At 44.7% G+C, this 21,012-nt stretch overlaps 1 protein-coding gene across 2 annotated transcripts in view; it reads right to left on the reverse strand.

Annotated features, from left to right (window-relative positions):
• NDRG3 (NDRG family member 3) overlaps positions 1-18,874 on the reverse strand; it is a 60,991-nt gene extending 42,117 nt beyond the window's left edge. For both annotated transcript variants that reach the window (XM_027740414.2, XM_027740413.2), the window contains exon 1: positions 18,838-18,874. The gene's annotated coding sequence lies outside the window, so the exon portion shown is untranslated. The remainder of the gene's footprint in view (positions 1-18,837) is intronic.
• Positions 18,875-21,012: the final 2,138 nt, after the last annotated feature.

The raw sequence follows: 21,012 nt of genomic DNA on the forward strand, positions 1-21,012 counted from the left end.
TATTTTGTAATGCAATTTTGATTGACATTTTTAGTTCATTTGTGTGAGGTGCTACTGGGATGGAAGAAGAATACTGAGATCAAATGCATAAGAAAAAAAATCTGTACAGCAACTTTCATTTAATTTTTTTGTGCTCACTCATATATATAAATTGTACAACCTAAATCCAATGTCATAACATATATTCACCAGTGAAGAAATAGCATCCAGTAGTTTTGGTCACATCTCTTGGCATGTGCAGTGTAATGTAGTGCAGTCTGGATAAACCAAACTTAAAAATCATCACAGACATGTGAAAAGCTCAAGAAGAACAAACAGTTCTGCTCCTCAGCAGCTAAGAAGACACAAATGCTTCTGGGTTCAGCTCGTTCAGGTAATGAACAGCCTTTCACTGTGCTCTGTATGTTATACATCTAAACCACTTCTAGCTTCACAGAGCAAACCCAAACTGTTCTTCTTACTTCATTCAAACTTGAATAAATGGATTTTGGCCATCAGAAAGTAGCATACTTGCAGGCAAAAGCTGATCAAACATTTCAGCATCTCCAATTCCAAGTTATACACCCTGGTGGACATGGGAGAGACCTTAAGTTTTATCACAGCAAATATATATTGTTTAGTATTAAATAATGATGGGTATTGAATATAAGAATATCAATGTACACAGAAGACAGACGTAAGTCTCAGGATGCAGTTTCATCTGCTCTAGCTACAAACTGCTTGCAAAAGGGGCATTCAAGGGACTGATATAAATTTTAAGAGCACATATACATTGTTTGAAAAACAAATTGCTAAAATAAGATTTTTATTATATGGGTTTTGCTCCTTCCTCCTCAATAATGAAATTTTCCCCTTATGCATGCAGCGCTGCTCCTTGAGCTTCAGTGAACAAGCTCTTTCAGTTTGGCCCACCCTGTGCCATCTGAAGGACAGTCTGAAGTATCAGTACCATTACTTCAAACCCACTGCAACTGCTGTACAGCTGTCCCATCATTTCCAGTCTGTGAATTCACTTCCAAGCAGAAACATCCTTGTGTCAGGCTGAATTATATGCCCGTCCTGAGGCAGCTGGCCAGAAGAAACAACTCTGGTTAGCACAGTTAAAACCGGTAACAGATACAAGACAACTCAGAATCAATTCGTGAGGAAATTTCATTATTCGTTTAATACAATTGTGGGTTGCTGCCAAAAGGGATGCTCCTGTTCTCCTCCCCTGTGCCAGCCAGAACTTCCTTCCTCTCCTTCCCTTGCACCAGGCCAATGATTATGCAATAATCTGGCAAATCAGATCTGCTTACTCCCTCCCTCAAGTATTTTTGCAAGACTAGCTTTCACTTGGATCAGTGAACTGACTGATGAAAGGGCTCCTTCAGTTCCTTGTGTGCCACCTTTTTTCTAAATCTGCCAACTACAAAGACCTTGATTTGAGGTTTGATTGTAAGAAACCAGGTGTTTGGGCAGCTTTAGCTCTTCAGCTGAATCAGAGAGCAGATGCTGTACATGCTCACTATGCTGCCAGAGGATATGCGGGGTCTGCACTTAGCCTCTAATCCATTTAGATAAGAGTGGATACAGAACAGAACTATGAGTTGCCTTGTTGTAAGGTATTATTTCAGGACATAGAGGAACTAAAGTTTCACCTGACAGCCTCTGAAAAGGAACATCAGACCCTTCAGCTCTCTACTCTGCTCTGTCCCCTTGCAGGCAGAACCCAATCCCTGCCTCAGGCAATGTCTGGAATGCTTGACTGTAACATGAGCAGACTTAATGCAGACTGTTTGCCAGGCTACCTTTCTGCTGCTTTAGTGAGCTGAAGGAGCTTATCAGACAGTCACATGAACATCAGAACAAGCTCATGTCATGAGGACCAGACATGTAACGAGCTCTGGAGTCATCTCCAACTCCTGCAGTCTAAGCTGAGGATCATGTACATCAGAGTAGGCAAATATACAAATAAAGCAGTTAACTCACTACAGTCTTCATGGTGCTCCCTGGATACAGGTAAGCAGGGCTGGAGCTTAAATGAACACCTAAGTATGCATCAGCATGGGCATTCATGTTATAAGTTCCTGAAATGGATAGAAGCCTTTTGATAAAACAGGTCATAATGTCTTATTTCAGAGAGGGTAGAAACATCCCTGGAAGTGTCCAAGGCCAGGATGGACAGGGCTTGGAGCAACCTGGTGCAGTGGAAGGTGTCCCTGTCTGTGGCAGGGGGGTTGGAATGAGATATTTGAGGTCCCTTCCAACTGAAACCAGTCTGTGATTCTGTGATGCAGCAATGAACCACATTTTCTTTCAGCCACTGTGAGCACCCCCCCTTAGGAGTTACGGGAACAGTTTGCAAACACCTGCACAAATACAGGAGAGAGACAGGATGGAAAACACCAGCTGCTTAAGCACTACATCATTCATAAGAATGACTTCTGTCTAATGTCAGTTATAAAACTATATATAAGGTAGATATGTAAAATACCATTGGAAGGCAGTTGATGTTTTCCATAGAATTAGGAATGCCCTTCTGTAACTAGCTGGAGGCCAAAGGAGGATGGCACTCTGTACCAAATATGCTTCCCCAGATTTTAAGTTTGTCAGATAAGGTCCCAGGAGGAATCTCTGATGTACTTACCAGGTTCCATGTGCACCCAAACCCAGTTTGCTCTCCACAGATTCCAGTGGTTATTCTTGGTTGCTTGTGAGTTCAGATCTTCCTGCAAAAGCTCTGGCCATTACTGCCTGAGATCTGCCAACGTCCAAAAGACACATCCTCTTAAAGGTGCCTCGTTCCCTGGTGAGATTCTGTCCCTCCAAACCCAAACCCTGTTGGCATTTTAGGCAGGAAAGAACATCTGCTTTCCTTTTGCTCCATCCTTCTTTCCTTCCCTTTCCTCATTCATGCCCACATTGATTCACGTTTGAGTGGTCAAAATCAGAAGCCAAAGCTATCTAATGTGTGAACTGGACTGGGTAAACAACTTATATCAGGAAAAGAACAGTTTTTAGAAAGGTAGGTTGAATCTGCATAGCTTTTGCTTATTATCGGTTAGAAGTAATAATTTCTTTTTTCCTCACCCAAACTTCCTTACTACAAACCAAGGTCCCTGGTTTAGATCAACTCAGAGCTTCATTGTCATTAAGAAATCATAGTGTATGTTAAGGTGGTTCCTATTAAGTGAAATTCAGTTTCATATACCTGGGATGTTGCAAAAACATTCACAAGCTTAAGACAGCTTCACATCACATATCTCACAATGGTATCCCATGATCCCACAGACACTCCAGCCAGGACATGCAGTTATTGTAAACAGACCCCCGAGGATGTCAAAACACAAAGGTATTACTTCTTTTAAAACTAACTGAAGATCTCAATACAAGTGATTTAGTTCTAATACTCTAGTTCTGAATGAAGTTAAACCACCACATGGGTTTCATGTTTAACCCCTCCTTGTTTAGAAAGACTGGGTTACAGCAAATTAATTCCTGATTTCATTCCACAGAAACCAGCACGAGACAAGGACACACCACATCAAAGCAACAGTGAGGGAACAAGCTGATTACACCAAAGTCTAAAACTAATTTCTCGAGTAAGAATTACTAAGAGGAAGTTTCTCAAAGCCTGTTGAGAGCCTCTTCCGTGGGTGGGGATGGCACGGCAGGAACACGGCAGGGTTCCTGTGTAGGGACCCGAACACAACTGCAGAGCCACATAGGCTAGAAGGGATTTCTGGAGGAGAGATTACTCCTTTGCAAGCAGGAGTAATTTCAAAGCTGGATCCAGTTGCTCAGGGCCTTACGGATTTTCAAATCTCTGTGGATGTAGATTCTAGCATTACACACCACTCTCATTGCTAAAATAGTTTCCTTTAATCCAATGCGAATTTCCCTTGCTGCAAGTGGAAGGTAGATGAATAAACAATGAGACTTTTAACCTTAAAGTATCACAGACCAGAGTAAAAAGAAAAATTAATATCCTTAAGTAGGTGTGGCTGCTACAGCCACACATCAGAATTATTTAAAAATTCCCTTTCTGAAACTGTTTAATAATGAATAAGGAGTCAAGTCAGACTTCACAGTAAACCATAGATGAAGCAGAAATTCATCTGGTAGATTTTTCAGGGCAGATGTTAATATGTCAAAATAACAGGCTTAATATTAAATTGATTGCCAACTCTGAAAAATGTTCACTACTTTCCAGAAAAAGAACACATGAAGAACCGCTCAGGATCTGAGCAGTGCAAGATCCAGCCTCAGAGAGTTCAAGAGCAAATGCCTAGGATGTGTATACCTGATAATTGCCTGTACATCCACATGTACCTCAGACAGGGTCTATCTCTCTCAGGTCCTGTAGAAGCTTCTTGCCCAGTGCACTGAAACACTGCTGTTCCTTGTGAACAGAGGGTATTTACTCTCAGGCTTTGTGCTGCAGAAAAAACAGTAAGGCAGCCTCACCCATGAAATCGAGCTTAGTGCCTCCCTTCTTCCCTGACAGTCACAAAAACAATCAAGAGCTTGACCTATTACACCCAGAGTACTTTCATCCCAATGTCACAAAACAAAAATACACAATATAAAGTAACACTCTGCAGGCTATATTGAAGACTGACTCCTTCTGACAGCCCATTTGCACAGCTCTGAGCAGCCACAACTTCCCAGAAGTTCGCATGTGCTGTCCAGAGAAGGACCTTCCCAACACAAGGCTCTTGGCAAATGGGAAGGGTTAGAACACCAGCCTCGACCCTACAAAAAGCCTCTTGAAAATACCTTCTCCAAAGACAGGCTAGCTTGCCAACACTCACCCCAAGAGAAATTATCAAATATTTTTACTTGGTTTAGTATTTCCTTTTTGTAACATTACCTGCACACTTCTCCTATATTAACCTTTAGGCAAAATTAAGTTTAAAGACACTGTTGATGCAAGCATCTTGGAAATAAAATGAGAGCCCTGGTTACTTCTGGATTGATTTTATTCCTCCAACTTTACTCTTTTTCCCCTCCCTCTCCAAGCCTCATTGCCATATCCTTTTGGAAAATGGCAGATACACGGCCTACCTCATGTCCAGCACTGCAACGTTATAGCTATGATATCTAAAAAAACCCTCAGAATATATTTAAAATGTTCTGAAGAAGGATAGTCGTACCATAAGATGTAATCAAGACAGTATCAGTCAGGTGAATTGTGGTACTATCAGGTGCCAAACCCAATTGAAAAGACTATCATATTAGTTTAAGCCACCATCAGGGAACCAAAGCGTGGATTCTCTTTCGAGCCTCTCCCACAGCAATGTCAGCTAATGAGTTTTAGGTGACTTGTGCTCTGCTCTGTGAGTGCTCTCAGACCTCTCCACACCCAGTGATCTGTGAACTCAGTAATCCAATTACCCTGGATCAGAATAACACTTTAAAAGTAAAATGATAATAACCCACCTTACCCAGAACATTTCCTCACCACCTCCAGAGCCCGGTCCAGTCTCGGGCACAGCCATGCCCTGCTCAGGAGCAAGGCCCTCGAGGCCACACGCTCACACTGCAGCAGTGGCCGGGGGGTTGGCTCAGCAACACCAGCAGAACCCACCACTCCTCTCTTTCAAACTCCGAGCATCTCAAAGATTTGCAGGTTGAGGTCACAGCTTTTATTTAATGAGCTGGAAATAATGACACGCTTCTGTGGCCAGCGGCCATTCTGCAGGTCAGAAGCAGATGTTAAACACAACCCCAAAGCGCAATTCTTCTGAGCAGTCTGAGTCTAAGTTAGCGATGTCTCTCTTTACAATTCAGTAAATAAATGTTTAGCAAGGTGCTCTGAACTGGCCTAAAACGGCAAGAAATTAATTCTGTCAGTAAATATACAAACACAACAAAGCACAGGTAATAAACCACAAATAAATAGTACTCATACACTAGAACCATGTCTGGTTTCCATGAAGGCAAAACCTGCTGCTGTTTTGGAGCAATCCCAAATTGGTTTTTTATTGTTTTATTCCTGTAGTAGATGAAGCTGAATGTCCTACCACAGCATAAGAAAATGCCACCATCCCAACTCACGGTCACAGAGTGTACATTAGCTCTTGCTGCCACGAAATTTTAATACTCCAATCACAACCTCAGAACAGCAGACACAAGGCCAGGCTGTTTGTTCTGAGCTGCAGGAACCGTACTTGACTTTACCAGGTATTTCCACTAAAACCCTCTGTTGAGAAGTTGCACTGATTTTCCCAATGAAAAGTGATCAGAGGGGTTGTTTTAGACAGCCAGGCTGCATATCCCTACTCCACCATTTGAAAGGATTTCTCTTGTGAGCAGAGCTCTAGAGCTAAGCTTTCAAAGCCCTACGAACAGCGTTCTGATGAAGTGTTAACTGCAGAATAAATCAGCTTAAATCCAGGGAATTGTTCCAACAGATTAAAAACTCTGCGCCAAAGAGAAAGGAGGAGGTCGTGCTCCCACTTTAGAAATATCTTACTTTATTTTGAGCCTGCCACCCACTATTTCCATTTGGTGGTCTTAGTCCTTTTCTCAAAAGAGAGAGTGAAAAATGGGTTCACATATGCTCCATGCTGCTAAGGCTCCGTGCTTCCCTCACACCCTCTTCAAAGACCTCTTTTTGAAACTGAAGAGTTTTGATCAATTTATCATTCTCTACAAGGAAGCCATTCCACACCTCTGATCATTCGCATCGACCTTGTCAGGATGTCTCCCAGTTTCACTGGGCTTTGAGAGCGATGGGACCACTGCTCCTGCAGCATTCACACCATGGCTGCACTGGGACTTTACACACCAGCAGGTTGCCTAGTTTGATCACTATTATTTTTCCACAAGTATCTAATCTTCAACTTGCTTTTCCAAACACTGAGAAAATATTTTGGTAGAACTGCCTGTTATAACCCCCAGTTCCCACTCTGTCTGGAAAAGCTAATTCAGAGCTCACTGCTGTACACATACAGTGGAGGCTGTTCTCCAGCTGCATTACTTCACTATGCTGAATTTAAAATGCTACTTTATCACTCAGTGTCATAGGATTTTTCCATGTTTCCTCAAAGGTAACTCTTCCCTTTACTATAACAATGTATGCTTGCTGATAAAAATAAATTTGTCACCTCTCTTCCATTTATTTTTATAACTCTGACTTCTCTGTGCTTTTGGCTTCCACATCATTCTCTGGCAATGGCTAATATTGTGAAAACACTGTATAAAATAAACCTTCCATCTTGTCTGATTTATAGCTAAATTGTTATTGGACGTCCCAATAGTCCTCATGGTCTCAGAAATGCCAGATATTCTTCACTCACCTCCTGTGCCAGTCCTCCTTTCATAAAGCTTTATTACTTCCTTTTGTCCTCCCAGTGGCTCCTTTCTGAGGTGCAAAATCCTAAACTGTTTAATGTCTCCTCCTCTCTCCTCATTCCACACCTTTGCTCTCTCTTGTCACCTCTCTCTAGTTCTCTTATACTCAAAGAACTTGCCAGATTACACTGATAATGAGCTCCAGTGTAGATTATTCCTATGATTTTACTGCTCTGTAGGACTATTTTTCATGCTTCCTCAGGGAGATATATCAGAGTTTCTCTTTAGAAATGTGCCTTAATGCTGCCACATATCTTCATAAATGTGCAGGCAACCTTCTACACAACACCCTGTTTCCCCCACCACTCCCAGAGTTGGGAACTTCATTAAAAAAATTATTACATAACTTTAAATCTAAGATGCTCATATGTTCCCCCTAGACCTCAAGTTGACCCCAACTTTTAATTTATCTTTTTTTAATTAGTCCTTTTATGTACATTTGCTCCATTTATGTAAGAGCTACACAAGGTTTATGCCAGGGAGCTTCAAAGAGAAAAGTGTCCATCCTCTGCAGCAGGGATGGACACTCCTCTCCTTGCTCAAGGGCTTCTACCAAAGGAAGGGCTCAGAGGGAATCATCACAGGCTCAGGTGTTCATTTCTTTTCAAAACAATGTGTTGATCTGATTACGTTGCATAAGTTCATCCCGATACCTTTTTAGGCTGTTCTCTCGGCTTCTTATGTCGACATTATTCAGCACAGTGAAGTCAGAGGAGATCAATTTCTGTGATCTGTCTGAACCTCCTCTCTAGCACAGGATAACAAATTTTTCTCCGTAATTCCTTCACCAAACCACACATGCTGGGAGTCCTGTTTCTTTTGGGATCTTTGAGTCAGCATGGAATAACTTTGCATTTTGTGAAGGGACCGGCACTTTCCCTTGCAGCCCGATACACTGGCACCAGATACACTCCGTTAAATATTCACCTCAGGTAGAATATGAACGTTTTGGTTGTCCTTCAAATGAAACTGTAATCAGGGGAGAAACCAAAAAGAGGTAAGAGCTCCAAGGCTACTTCCCCTGCAATGCCTCTGCAGCCTGTTTGGAGTAAAATAGAGCCCTCCCTTCACCACCACTGCCCTGTGGGCAGGTTGAAAGCTGTTTTCTATTATTTATTATGCAATCGCCAGTAATAAAAGTCATTGCTCTTCATCTAGCCACTGCATGAGAGAGAAAGACAGCACAGCACTGGCTCAATCAAGCTCCTTAACAGGTCAGTGGTGATGGCCATCACCACATTGTGCTAATGCAGGTGCTCAGAGGAAGAGTTGTCCACTTGGAGATGTGACTGCTCATCCCTTAAAAATGAGAAGTATACAGGCATGCCAGTAAAATAAGGATGGAACTTTCTAATAGTGGCCCAGAAATCACTGCAGTCCTTGTCTGTTTGGCCAGACAAGAGAAAGAGATCCCCCTCCTGCTGCAACTGCACTCAGGAGCTCAGAAGAGCAGAGTCCCAGGGCAGCACCCTGTCTCTCCCTGTACCTTTGATGCACACAGATGCTTGAACCCACAGAGAAGCAGTGCCAAGGGCATGGAACAAGTCCCTTGATTTATGGAAAGGTGAGTGCCACTCTTGAAAGCTGAGGCCCCAGACTATGGAAAGCAACCTGGAATCACTGCTGCTCGGAAGACCTGGGGTTTTCTTTAAAACACAAAAGAAAATCTGAGTCTAGTGATTTATGATAGGATAAAAATACTTCAGACTTCACTAAAGGAAATGTTTCAAGATCAGGATTTAAACTCTCTGAGCCTTTCCTTATTGAAAGTTTTGACAATACAAAGATTGTATTTCCTCAAGTCATTTTTAGGCCAACAAGGTGACTGATGATGGTGTCTACAAAAGCAGATCATTTTAATGTGGAGACATGATAAAAATAGCAGCAGAAGTGCTGTATTTGCAATCAATCCATAGCCCAGAATGACATTTGAAGGCTAGAGATCTGAGAAAACATTAATATATCACATCAAAGGAATCAAAACTACAGAAAAGCAAGCTATCTGCATTGCAACACTTCTTAGTTTAGGCAATTAATGCTCAAGTAGAGAATTAGGCCTTCTGGTGCAATGTGTTTCAGGCCATTTCAATCTTTTTCCCCAACAACTACTTCCTACCAATGAGAGAAAGTACAGAGATTGATACTCTGGAGACCTCCCTAAAGGGCTGAATAATACCTGCCTAAACATTTCTTATTTTATGAAAATTAAGTACTGACAGTATTTCTCCTGTCTTTATATATAAAGTCCTAAATTCATATTCCTATTCTACTATGAATTTCTTCAAAGGTTACTATGCCACACAATAGACTTTATCTTATTTCTTATTTCTTCCTTTCTTCTGTTTTTAAAGACATCACAGGCTTCTCTGCTTGCTTTATTGCTTTCATTGTTAAGAAACTCCTGTCTTTAATAAAGAAGAATGAAACAATTAAAGTCAAGAGAGGAAAAGCAGTTATCTTTTGTAAGGCCCAAGGAAAAACCTCTATTATTTTTCTACTACTGACAACAAAAGATAATACAATGCTCAGTGAATGCCTCCTCCATCTGTCTGAGAAATCCTGTGCAACACCATTTCCAAAGCTGGCTTTTGAGGGCTGCCTTGTGCTTGTTTTGCAACCCCAACAAAACATTTTTTAAACAAGGAAAAAAGAAGCTGAAGGCCGTTTTCGCAGCCCAGAGCAGGTCCTGAGGACAGGGGAGCAGAGCAGCTCGGTGCCCACGCCCGGCACTGCCGTGTGTGCCGAGGTCTGTCAGTGCCACACGAGCACCCAGCTCACTGTCCCTTCCCAAAGGATCTGCTGCTCCGCCTCACAGCGCTACACACACCCATCTGCTCTCCACTGCGAGAATTCCTACAGGAATGCTGCTCCCTTCGGGATCACAGTTAAAAAAAAAAAAAAAAAAGATGACAGACTTATTAGAAGTCTTTAGGGGTCACTGCACTGCCAAGAAAAACAATGTTCAGTGAGGAAATATCATTTTCTAACACTTAAAGCCACCACCAAAAATGGAATGCATTCATGTGGAACAGGCACAGGACCCCCCTCCTGAGAAACCAACTGGTAAGCTCTGCAAATCGTTTTAAAGACATTTTTATACTGGTGTGAGTGGCAGCTTACGTATAATTTTAGTGGCCTAGAATTACCCTTGAAAACACTTTATTTAGGCAATTACTAGCAAGCATAACAATAAAAGCCATTTCTCATAGTGTAAGCTCAATCACTCTCCAAAGGGCCCGAGGGGTTCATTATACCAGTGAAGCTTCTGGAGTACACACATGACCAGGCAGCCCTGGCACTGACATGGTTGCTTCCCAGAATTCCAAGAATTGCTCAAATAGCCAAATACAGGACTGTCAGGCTACCTAAAATGGGGAAATCATTGCCAACATTCATATGCATTTACAAAGAATTCATGAAGACAACTTGGAAGTACGTATCACACAAAATGTATCAATTAATATTCAACACGAAACAAAACAAACAAACAAAAAAATCCAAACCAAACCCAAACCAGCAAAAACCCCACAATATTTGGTAAGAAGAGTGCAAGGAGTGTCCATCAGTGCCCTGGAATGACCATCTCTGGTCAGAGAGGGACCAAAAAGGTGGTATGACATTAAGGTTTGAAAAAACCTCTAAGATCATTGAGTCCAACAATTAAAAAACTAAATTGTAAAAAAAAATCTTCCATTTACCACCCAAAGTATAGATATATCAGAAGTAAGAATCTTTTTTTTGGAGGGAGACAGTTTTTTTTTTATCCCTGCACCTCCACCTCCATGCTCTCCAGCATGCCACCACAGAAGTTCAGAAAAACCAGGATAGTCCCTAAGAAAATCACATCAGCAAGGGTCTCTAACTTGCCTGCAGGTCTGGGGTGGGAACTGGAACACTGGCTGAGTGACAGGGAGTGCTGCAGTACAATCACTTTTAAGGCAAGGAACACCTCTGAGTAACCATCACACCTCTGAGATGGCTCCCTCTGTTAGAGCACAGCCTCAGCAAAATCAGGCAGCAGTTACTGTCATAAAGCACTCTGGTCACAGATCCTTTGGCCACCTGCAATACGTCCAGACAAGCACATATTCAAATACCATGAATAACCTCAGCTAAAGAACAACAAAATCAACCTGGTTTTAAGCCTTTTTTTAAAGAGTGTTCTCCAACTGCAAGCATCACACTTTGCAATTGCACATGAATAACCCTTTTGCATGTAGGAAACAGGAAAAATGCTGATGGTTTCTATGACTGACTACAGGAGCTGGACAGCCATGAACTCCAAGTCTACTTAAAATCAGTTAAAAACACAGAAATTCAGTGCCCCAAAGGTACTGCACACTGCACTGCCCAGCCAGTGCAATGGTTCTGCTCAGTGTGGCCGAAAGAATATTTTAAATCTTCCCTCTCTTATGGTAAGACCCCTGTAAGGGAGCGTTCCCAGGCCGAGACACCCCTGGTCACTGCAGCACACAGCCCCTGTGGCTGCTCCTCCTGGGGGTGGAGGCCTTGGGTGGAGGTTCTTAGTGACACTGGGAAAAAACCCATTAAAACGACACTTAGGCAGAGACGACCTGAACTTCTTCATTGGCTCTTTTGTACGGACAAAGCTACGGGCCCCTCTGTGCTTTTGTACTCACACTGCTGGAAAAGTCCAGCCCTTTTGCAATTTAGACATTTGTGCGGAAATCTCGATGGTGACAAGGCGGTAACGGAGAAAGGCAGTTGGGAGCCCTGCAGGACTCCATGCCGACTTCTGGCTGCAATAACTCAATCCTGTGGGCCAGCAGCGTGCAGGAGTGCAGTTCCCAACACCACCAGGCCATGGTATGGCCAGGGAGACACTGCTACGACCTGGCACTGCAGGTCAGCACAGCTGAGGTCTCACCAAACAGACCTCCTGATTTTATAAACACCACCACAGCAGCAGCAGCTACAGCATTTGCATTATACAGGTGTTGCACTGTGTAAAATGCTGAAGAATAATATCCCTCCTCTTAAAGCAATGTCCTTGCTGGGAGCCAGCAGCCCTGTGGTCCCACAGTTCTGTTCCCAACTCCAGAGCACTCCCAGAGTCTGCCATGCCCCATGACCACCCTGTGCAGGGATGGAACCGAGGGGCCACTCACTGCCAGGTGACCTGGCAAACTACTTATTAGCCAAGTATGAACTGGCTGGAACGTTTGCTGGGTGTTCCATCCACCTACTCCTAGAAATAACAAAAAAAAAAATCTCTTATTGATTTGGGGTTTTTTAATAATGAATGTTTCTAATTAACTACTTATCAGGAAAGAATAGTTTTGTTCTGTGGCTGAGCTAATCCATGTGAAAATTTTCACCAAGTCCTGTGCCTTTCTCTCCTTCAGCCCATGGATAAAGCCCAGTTGTTGTAATATGAGAAAAAACCTTCCCTAACTTCTCTAAGACCATATGATATGTATTTGACAACCTTTTCACCCAAGCTAAAGGAAAAAAGAAGTTTAATTTCTAATGAGGGCCATTTCTTTGATGAAAACCACGTTAGAATGAACTACATAAGCAAAACAGCAAATGTAGAGTTCTCATACAATGGCTAAAAATGCCTCTTTGCCAACTGAGTAGCATGTACTTGCTCAATACTCCCAACACTGTTATGTTAGTCCTCCACCAAGCCATGCAGCACCTGAACTGGCAGCACAGAAAAGCAGATTTAAACCACTCCTCAAGTCACATCTTCCTACCACCTTGAAAATAAAGCACAAATCCACATATAAGCCCTCATTTTCTGAAAGAAAATACACCAATCCAAGCCACAAAACTATACCTTTACACCAATCAAGTTTTTCTTTCAGCCTATGCAAAGGTAGAAACACCTACACAAACCAAAAAAAAAACCCCAGACCTTGCTGGCTAAGTAATAAATTTCAAAACTATCACAGCCAAAAGAACCTAGCAAAAACACAAGCACCTAACTTCAGTTCTCCACACAAAGACAACCCAAAAAACCCTCAGCAGAAAACTATTATGCGTGACAACAAAACCAGAGAATTCAGATACAAATTTTCAAGAATAGTCGATTTAGCAAACAGAAATTTCATTAAAGATCTTTATCCTCTGTATTTAGGAAGCTTAAATGTACACAGACCCCAAATAATTCTAGCATTTACAAAACACTGCAAGGGTATCAATCACAAAATTTGTGAATTTCCAGTTGCATATTTTTAAAATATTAATTTATTAGGAACAATTGCATGATAGAAGTCCACATATAGGATAAAAAATATTACTAGATCCCTATTAATTTACATAAATGCACTAAACCCCTCTCCTTATTCACTGTCTTTGTTTAAGGAATTCCAGATGTTAACCCAGGGTCACATGTCTTTCTGCCTCAGTCCAGGGAAAGTGTCCAAGAAGCAGTCACAAACCCCACTGAATTAGTACCTGGGTGTAATTCATACACCAAGTCATGCTAATCTAACTACAGCACCAAAATCATGCCAACTTGAAATGAAAAGTGTGTGCACAGACACTTAGACTGTCTCAGTCTAGACTACAGTTCAGCCTGTAAGGTCACAGTTTCAATCAGCAGCAGCAAGCACAGAAATACGCACTTATCTGACTGAATTGATTCTAATTAAATCCCCACATTTGTATACTGCCAGTACAGCAACACTAACTCAGCGTTAATTTGTAATTTGCTGGGTTCATTTCCAGTCAGATCTGTTTGCACCCTGGGCTCTCACTGTGTGGAGTGCCAGAGGGACCCGGACAGGCAGAGCCTCTCCGTGAGCAGCGCTGGAACTGCCGCACAGACACACCCAGACAGGTGCTGAACCTCGGGAAACCCCAGGGGGCAAGCCCAGGTCTGGACTAACAACCAGCTGAAAACAGAGCACAGAGGACAGGCATAAGTGGTCAGTTTTCCCAGGGAGGGAGTCAGCCAGGAGCCTTTTGCAGTGCTCTGCTGCACACTGTATTCATAAACAGGCTGCAAAAAGGGGCAAGGAGTGGAGTGAAAGTCTCCTGAGGATATGAGCTGTTCTGGGAGCAAAGAGAAGGGCTGGCTGAAGATCTGCAAAAAAACCCTCTGAGAGTGAACCACAGGGAAATAAAATAACAGATGAAATTCAGTGCAAATAAAATAGCGGTCTGAAGATAAGTGGTCCTTATTTCACATATAGAGTGGTGTGCTCCAAACTGATCATTAATACTCAGAAAATCTTGCTAGAGTCACAACAGGCTGATTAAAGTATCAGCTCAAAGCCATTCAACATATGAAAAAATAAAGCTAATGTTAGGAAATTATTAGTAATAAAATCACCACATAAAGCTATAGAATGTCTGCAGCTTGAATGCTGGATGCAGTGCCTGCTCCTTCCTTTCCAAAGGACATAATGGAAGGGAAAATATTTTTTACAAGGAAACAAGGTTTGAAAACGTGAATGAGGAATAATCAATCAGGCTAGGGCTCTTCTGCCTGGAAACAGAGATTGCTGCAGTGACATAAGACAGAAACCTGTAAAATCATCAGCTGAACAGAGAAGGTAAATCAAGATCAGTTGTTCACTGTGTCTAAACAATACAACAGCTAAGAGATAGGAAATGAAGTCAGCAGCTGTCAAGTTCAAAAGAAAACAAGCAGAGGTAGTCAGCACCTACAAGATGATTCTGTGCTCTGGAAGGTCTCCCCTGGGACGTGGCAGTGCCACACATTTAAACAGATGTGAGACACATTCTAGTTCACAGAAAAATGCATTAAGCGTGAACAAAATAAAAGCAAACAACATCTAACTCTTGACATCCTACAGCTGAGGAGAGACAAGAGGGCCATCAGGCAAAGGTTTATATAACATATCCTGACCTTATGCTCTTCTCTTTTTGATCACTCTTAGGAAAGAACAGCAGACTAGATGGTCTCACCAGACTCTACGGCTGTTCTTACTCTGCAAAAATCAATTAGGTCTCTGGTACTCCTCAGCCCTTCTTTGAACTTATTCAGCTTGCTTACCTGGCAAAAGCTGATCTTCTGGGGACATGAGGACACAGAGGGGCTGGATTAGTGCTCTGATTATTTAGCAAACTAAAATGGATCAGGAAAACCTCCAGTAAATGCTGAAGGTGGTACAAGACAGAGCAAGAATAGGACCAGCCCTTTAGCATGCCAGCCAGTTTAAGATGTAACACACAGCTCCATGACTAAAATACAGAAGAAAAGGAAGCTGCAGATTGCCTATCTCCTCTGTTCAAACACACAGGTAAAAGTCACAATTCCAGCTCTTGGGGGGGGGGGTGGAAAGTGTCAGTTTCACATTTTTAATCCATCTGGTAGTTAAAAGGAGAATCTGATTTATACACGACTGAACAGTAAAGGTTACTTCAAAATTAAACATTGCATTCAAAACCTCTACTGTTTTTACACTATGTAAAATAAGGAACACCTCTTTGGGGAACTATGCCCACCGTAAACAGAGAAACACATCCAAGCCTGGGAAGGACAATAACCAAATGAAAACAGAGCCGTTCCTTCCATGCTTCCCACAGCACCAACTGGTTTACTATAACAAAGTGTGCTATATCAGTCACAGAAGACAAGAGGATATGACCACATAGAAAACAGTGAGTGATCAATAAGATCATTAAAAATCCAGTAAGTCCCATTTACAATTCAGAATTTACAAGCACAGAACTGAAGCCCAAGTGAGGTTATAGAAATCTCTCATCAACTCTGGTTTGCACAGTCACCCAGCCCTTTTCATGGCAGGACCAAATCAGAACTGCTCTGCTTAATAACTAACCTGACTGGACAGAACACTGAGAATTCCCAGGGAAAAGCAAATGCAGCATTTTATTTTTCCTCCCAAACCACATTCACGTGAAAATGAGACCACTGAGAAGCACTGAAACACCTATCAGGAACATTGTCTTCAACATTACACAGGGAAACAGCAGCAAACCCCTCCTCTGCTCTCATGGAACCGCTGTGGGTTAAACCAGGCCTTAATAATCCCAGCCACAAATAGCCTGAGCCAGCCCTGCGCAGTGCCCAGCACGGGCTTAGGCAGCACACACAGATTTACTTGTATCCAAGGTACAGCTGACATGATGAGCACAAGATAAACCCTGCTCAGGGGGGGTTATGGTGTTAGCACTGCCTACGGAAACAAAACTGAGGGTTTGGCTTCACCATTTTCCAGGAAGCAATAGTGCTGGCAATCCAGTACAGTTATTGTTTGTGAGAATGACAATTAAGTAATTAAAAATTAAAATCCTTAGTCTCTTACATGTGAAAACCAACCCCCAAAAAATTAAAGATGAATTGCTTTCTCCTTTTTTATTTTTGTACTTAAACTATACTATGACTGTAATTTTTTGTGCTTATTGAAATAGCTATATATTACTACTTTGCTCTAATGTTTACCTTGAGCATACAACAGAGGAATGTTTAAGCAAAAATGTCCCAGTACTATCTTCAAGAAAATTTTCTAGTATATCTTTAAGGAACCAAAATACATGTCGTACGTAATAAGGCCTCTGAAATCTAAATGTACCACCACACTTACCAATGAAAAACACTGATGACTGTGTCATACATGAACAATGTGAAATATGAGCTGCAAACAGGAGCACTGGAGGGTTTCTGAAGGTGATCAGAGACCAGGGAAATGCAAATCAAACACGTTTGGTCATTTCAATTAATTTTTAACCTCAGATACAAAATGAGTAGCTAGGAATGTAATTACAGCCTCCAATAATGCTGCTTCCAGAAGTTGTGCAATTTTAATTGTATAGCATTGTTTAATTTTCACTGTGTAACATTTCCGCTTCTACACCTGCAAACATCTCAATACGAGCCAAATATAGCCCACATCAAGCTGCTGCCCTCAAGACAAGTTTCCATGCCTTGTGTGCCACACACAAGCTAAGTTTCAAAATTCCAAACAAATAAATGAAATTGGAACAATCACTGCCAGTCCTGAGCTCCCTCCACAATCCCCAGTCCAGTGGCCAACAATCCAGATGAATCCTAGCAATCTTCTTGCTCTTTCAGGGATCTACCCCCAACTCACTAAGAGAGGCATCTAGTAAGCTCTGCTCCCCCAGCCCAAGTAAATTATTACACTAGAAAATATCCACACTAATTTTAAACCCAGCTCTTCGACTTTACATCACCTTTTCGCTTTTCACCACAGACTGATCCACTGGTGCCAAACATGGTTTGACAGGCTCCAGAACTTGGAAGACTGTTGTTTCTACAGGTAAGGCAAGGCACAAGCTAAAGCAATAAGCCCCCACGTCCTCCTGAATACAGGAGACTCATGAGCACGCCTGGCACAGATAGCAGAAGGAGATTCTTCATAGAACCCAGGAATGGGTTGGGAGGAACCTTAAAGCTCAACCACTTCCAACTCCCTGCAGAGACACCCTCCACTAGACCAGGTTGCTCCAAGCCCTGCCCAGCCTGGCCTAGAACGCTTCCAGGAATGGGGCATTCTTCTCCACTTGTAACCCCCATCTTCTCATCACCTCAGCATTCAAGCACAAAAGCTCTTCTGGGTTTCCCAGATGCAATTTCCGCTGATCCTTACCAGATCTTTCCTATTCTCTGGAGCAAACACGAGTGTGACAAAGTCACCCAAGTCCTGCTCCAAGCTGACAGCGATTCACATGCTGTGATCACACACGGGTTCCAGCCTCCTTTCAGGAGCACCCCAAGCACGGGGCAGACACCAGGCTCTCAGTCTCCGCGGGACCCCCTCGGCTCCAGCCCCTGCCGGGAGCCAGGACAGGCCTCGCCTGCTCCGCAACACCCCCTGTTCCGCGCAGCACCTCATAATCAGGGGCTGTGAGACAGCAGAACCATCTGATTTTGCTATAATGTTTTAAATTGTAGCTTAATTGTAGCTCCTTGTGACTCACATTAAATACAAAATAGAAAAAAAAGAGACATTAACCTAATGTGATGACTCTAGTCAACAAATCTTTTACAAGCTATTCCTTTCCCATTCGTGTTCCGACAAGGCAGGGACGAAATAAAGAAAAACACCCCGTTTTCGCTGTCCAAACTAAATAATACGAGCGAGAATTTCGAGACGTGAATACCAGGAAGGAAAGCTACAGATGAGAGCAAGCAGATGATGCAAGCAGAGCGCTATTTACATGAAGGGACCGCAATAAACCCGTGCACTCCCGAGGCGTCCCTCCCGCTCCCCGGCGGAGCGACGAGAGGTCATTTCCCAGCGCGGGGTCAGCGGGTCTCTCCGCCGCCGCCTCCCTCAGCGGGGCCCCGCCGCGACCCCCCGGCGGCCGCGGAGCCGGGCGCGCCGGGACACACGGTGCCCGCGGGCGCGGCTGCCGCTCAGCCCGGCCCGCCCGCCGCCGCCGCGCGGCACCTGCTGCCCGGGGGCGGCGGCGCGTCCCGGGGCCGGGGCGGGGCCGGAGACGCGGGGCCCGCGGGGCCGGGCCGGGCAGGAGCGCGGGGCCGGGGCAGACCCGCGGGGCCGGGCCGGGGCTCACCTGCACCGCGGGACCGCCGCTCTCCGCCCGCCGCGACACCGCCCGCGCTGCGCCTGCGCGGGGCCGCCCTGCGCGGGGGGCGGTGCGGCAGAGAGCATGGCCCCGCCCCCCGCGGGACGGGGCGGCGCGGCGGGAGCGCCCCCCCCCCAGCCGTGAGGGACGCGGGTGGGGAGGGGACGCGGGTGGGGAGGGCACCACCGGCCGTGGGGGAACGCGGGCGGGGAGGCAGCGCAGGCACTCCGCTAGTGCAGGTCCGGTTCGGCTCGCTGACCCCCCCGGTGCTGTCCCTCTGTCCCCGCTCGGGGATCGCACCCCCGAGGCACAGCAAGCTCGGCCTGCCCGGCACCTGGGGCTGCGCCCCGCGGAAGGCGTGTGCCGTCCTCCGCCTCCTGCTGCCTTTTCCCGCTCTCCAGGAAGCCTCCAAGTGGAAACGCTCACTTCGCGGGGTAGTGTAGCACACCCGGCGCCTCTCGCCTCGCCCCCGGTGGGGACCTGACCCAAACATTTAAAGACAAGGTACTACCCAAACTTACCCCGCGCCCTGGTTTCTGATGCCACCCTGTGGTCCCGCGAAACGCTTCTACCTCAGCAGCTGAAGGCTGGTGCTGAACAGCGAGGGAGGAGGCGACGCTGAGCTGAGGAGTGTGTAGGTAAATCATTCCCGAGCACGTCCCGGGAAGGGTCGGGCTCTTCTTCCCGGGAACAAGTGACGGGACGAGAGGAAAGGGCCTCAAGTTGTGCCACGAGACGTTTAAATTGGATATTAAGGAAAATTTCCTCACTAAAAGGATGGTCAGGCATTGAAACAGCCTGCCCAGGGCAATGCTGGAGTCACCATCCCTGGAAGTGTTCAGAAAATGTGTGGATGTGGCACTTGGGCGTTGAGGAAACTTCCCGGTGTGACCATTCCCGGGACTCCCTGGCAGTCGCACTCCCACCACCAGGGATTTACCCGCAGCACTGAAGCCCCTTTGCAGCGGCGGCTCCCGTGCCTGGCAGGTCCCGCTCGGCTCCCCGCACACCCCACTCACAGTCACGCCAGGGCTCCCATGGAGAGTCTCAGGTGTCTCGTTCCACAGAGCAATTTATTCACGGCACAGTAACGCGGGAGCAGCTGGAGCTGGTACCTCCAAGGAGGGACGCCCAACAAAAGACCCCTGGGCTTTTCTCCCCTCCCAGTCCAAGTGTGTGCAAGTCTCAGCTCTTCCTCCCCAGTCCTCAGCTCGTGCTGTGTCTCTGAGTGCCCAGGCACCCGGCTGGGCCCCTGCCCTCTGTTATGCCCAGGGGTGGCAGTTCCTCTTGCCTCAGGCTCCCTGCAGGCAGAGCTGAGTCTGCAGCTGGCACTGCGGCTGCACCCGAGCCCCCTGCACCGAATGGACTCCTCAAACATGAGGACATGGTTCAGTGGTGGCCTTGGCAGTGCTGGGTTACTGATTGGACTTGATGATCTCGGAGGACTTTTCTAGCCTCAGTGATTCTGTGTTATTTCATCTGGGAATGTGCTGCAGAACATCAGTCCAGGACCCTGCGAAAGGCAACAGCATTTGCCCTAACTAACACCACCTCCTCCCACTGTGCTTTTGACTGACATGTGTCCTTTTTTTCTGCAATTCTCCCAGAGAGTGTGAGTTTCTATTTTTCTCAGAGCAGACACTGAAGAAAATCAGTGCTGCTGGCAATGACATACAAAACCTTACACTGTGGTGTTGAGCATCCAGTGCAGCAATAACCATGATGTGATGGCTCTCTGGCTGTAAAGGCAGTCAGGACTGGGGCTCCTCAATGCTTTTTGCAGTCACTCAGACATGTCCACCTGGCCATGTGAGTCAGTCTAGGAGATCAGTGGCAATGAAACAACCACTCCCTCGATCCAGGTCTGTAGTTCAAAATACTAAGACAATCTTGAAACAGCATTGTATTTTAATTCAACTAATTATTTTTCAAGCTTTATAGAAAAATGAATTGTTCACTACAAATTGATAAAACTGTCTTAAGCCAACTTAAACCTCACCATCACTTGCTCAAATGTGCACATTTAGTACAGATAAAAGGAGTGTTTGCATTCAGAGGAAAGCTGTATTTGGAAAAAAACAGCTAGAATTCAGTCTGTCTCTGCCAGCCTCTCTTCTGCCTAATCCACGTCATATTTTCCAAAGTACTGTTGGTTTTTGCTGC

The sequence above is a fragment of the Pipra filicauda genome, unplaced genomic scaffold (assembly GCF_003945595.2).
Source record: "Pipra filicauda isolate LSUMZ 115617 unplaced genomic scaffold, ASM394559v2 scaffold561_size491250_pilon, whole genome shotgun sequence".
In the NCBI taxonomy this organism is placed as follows: Eukaryota; Metazoa; Chordata; class Aves; order Passeriformes; family Pipridae; genus Pipra; species Pipra filicauda.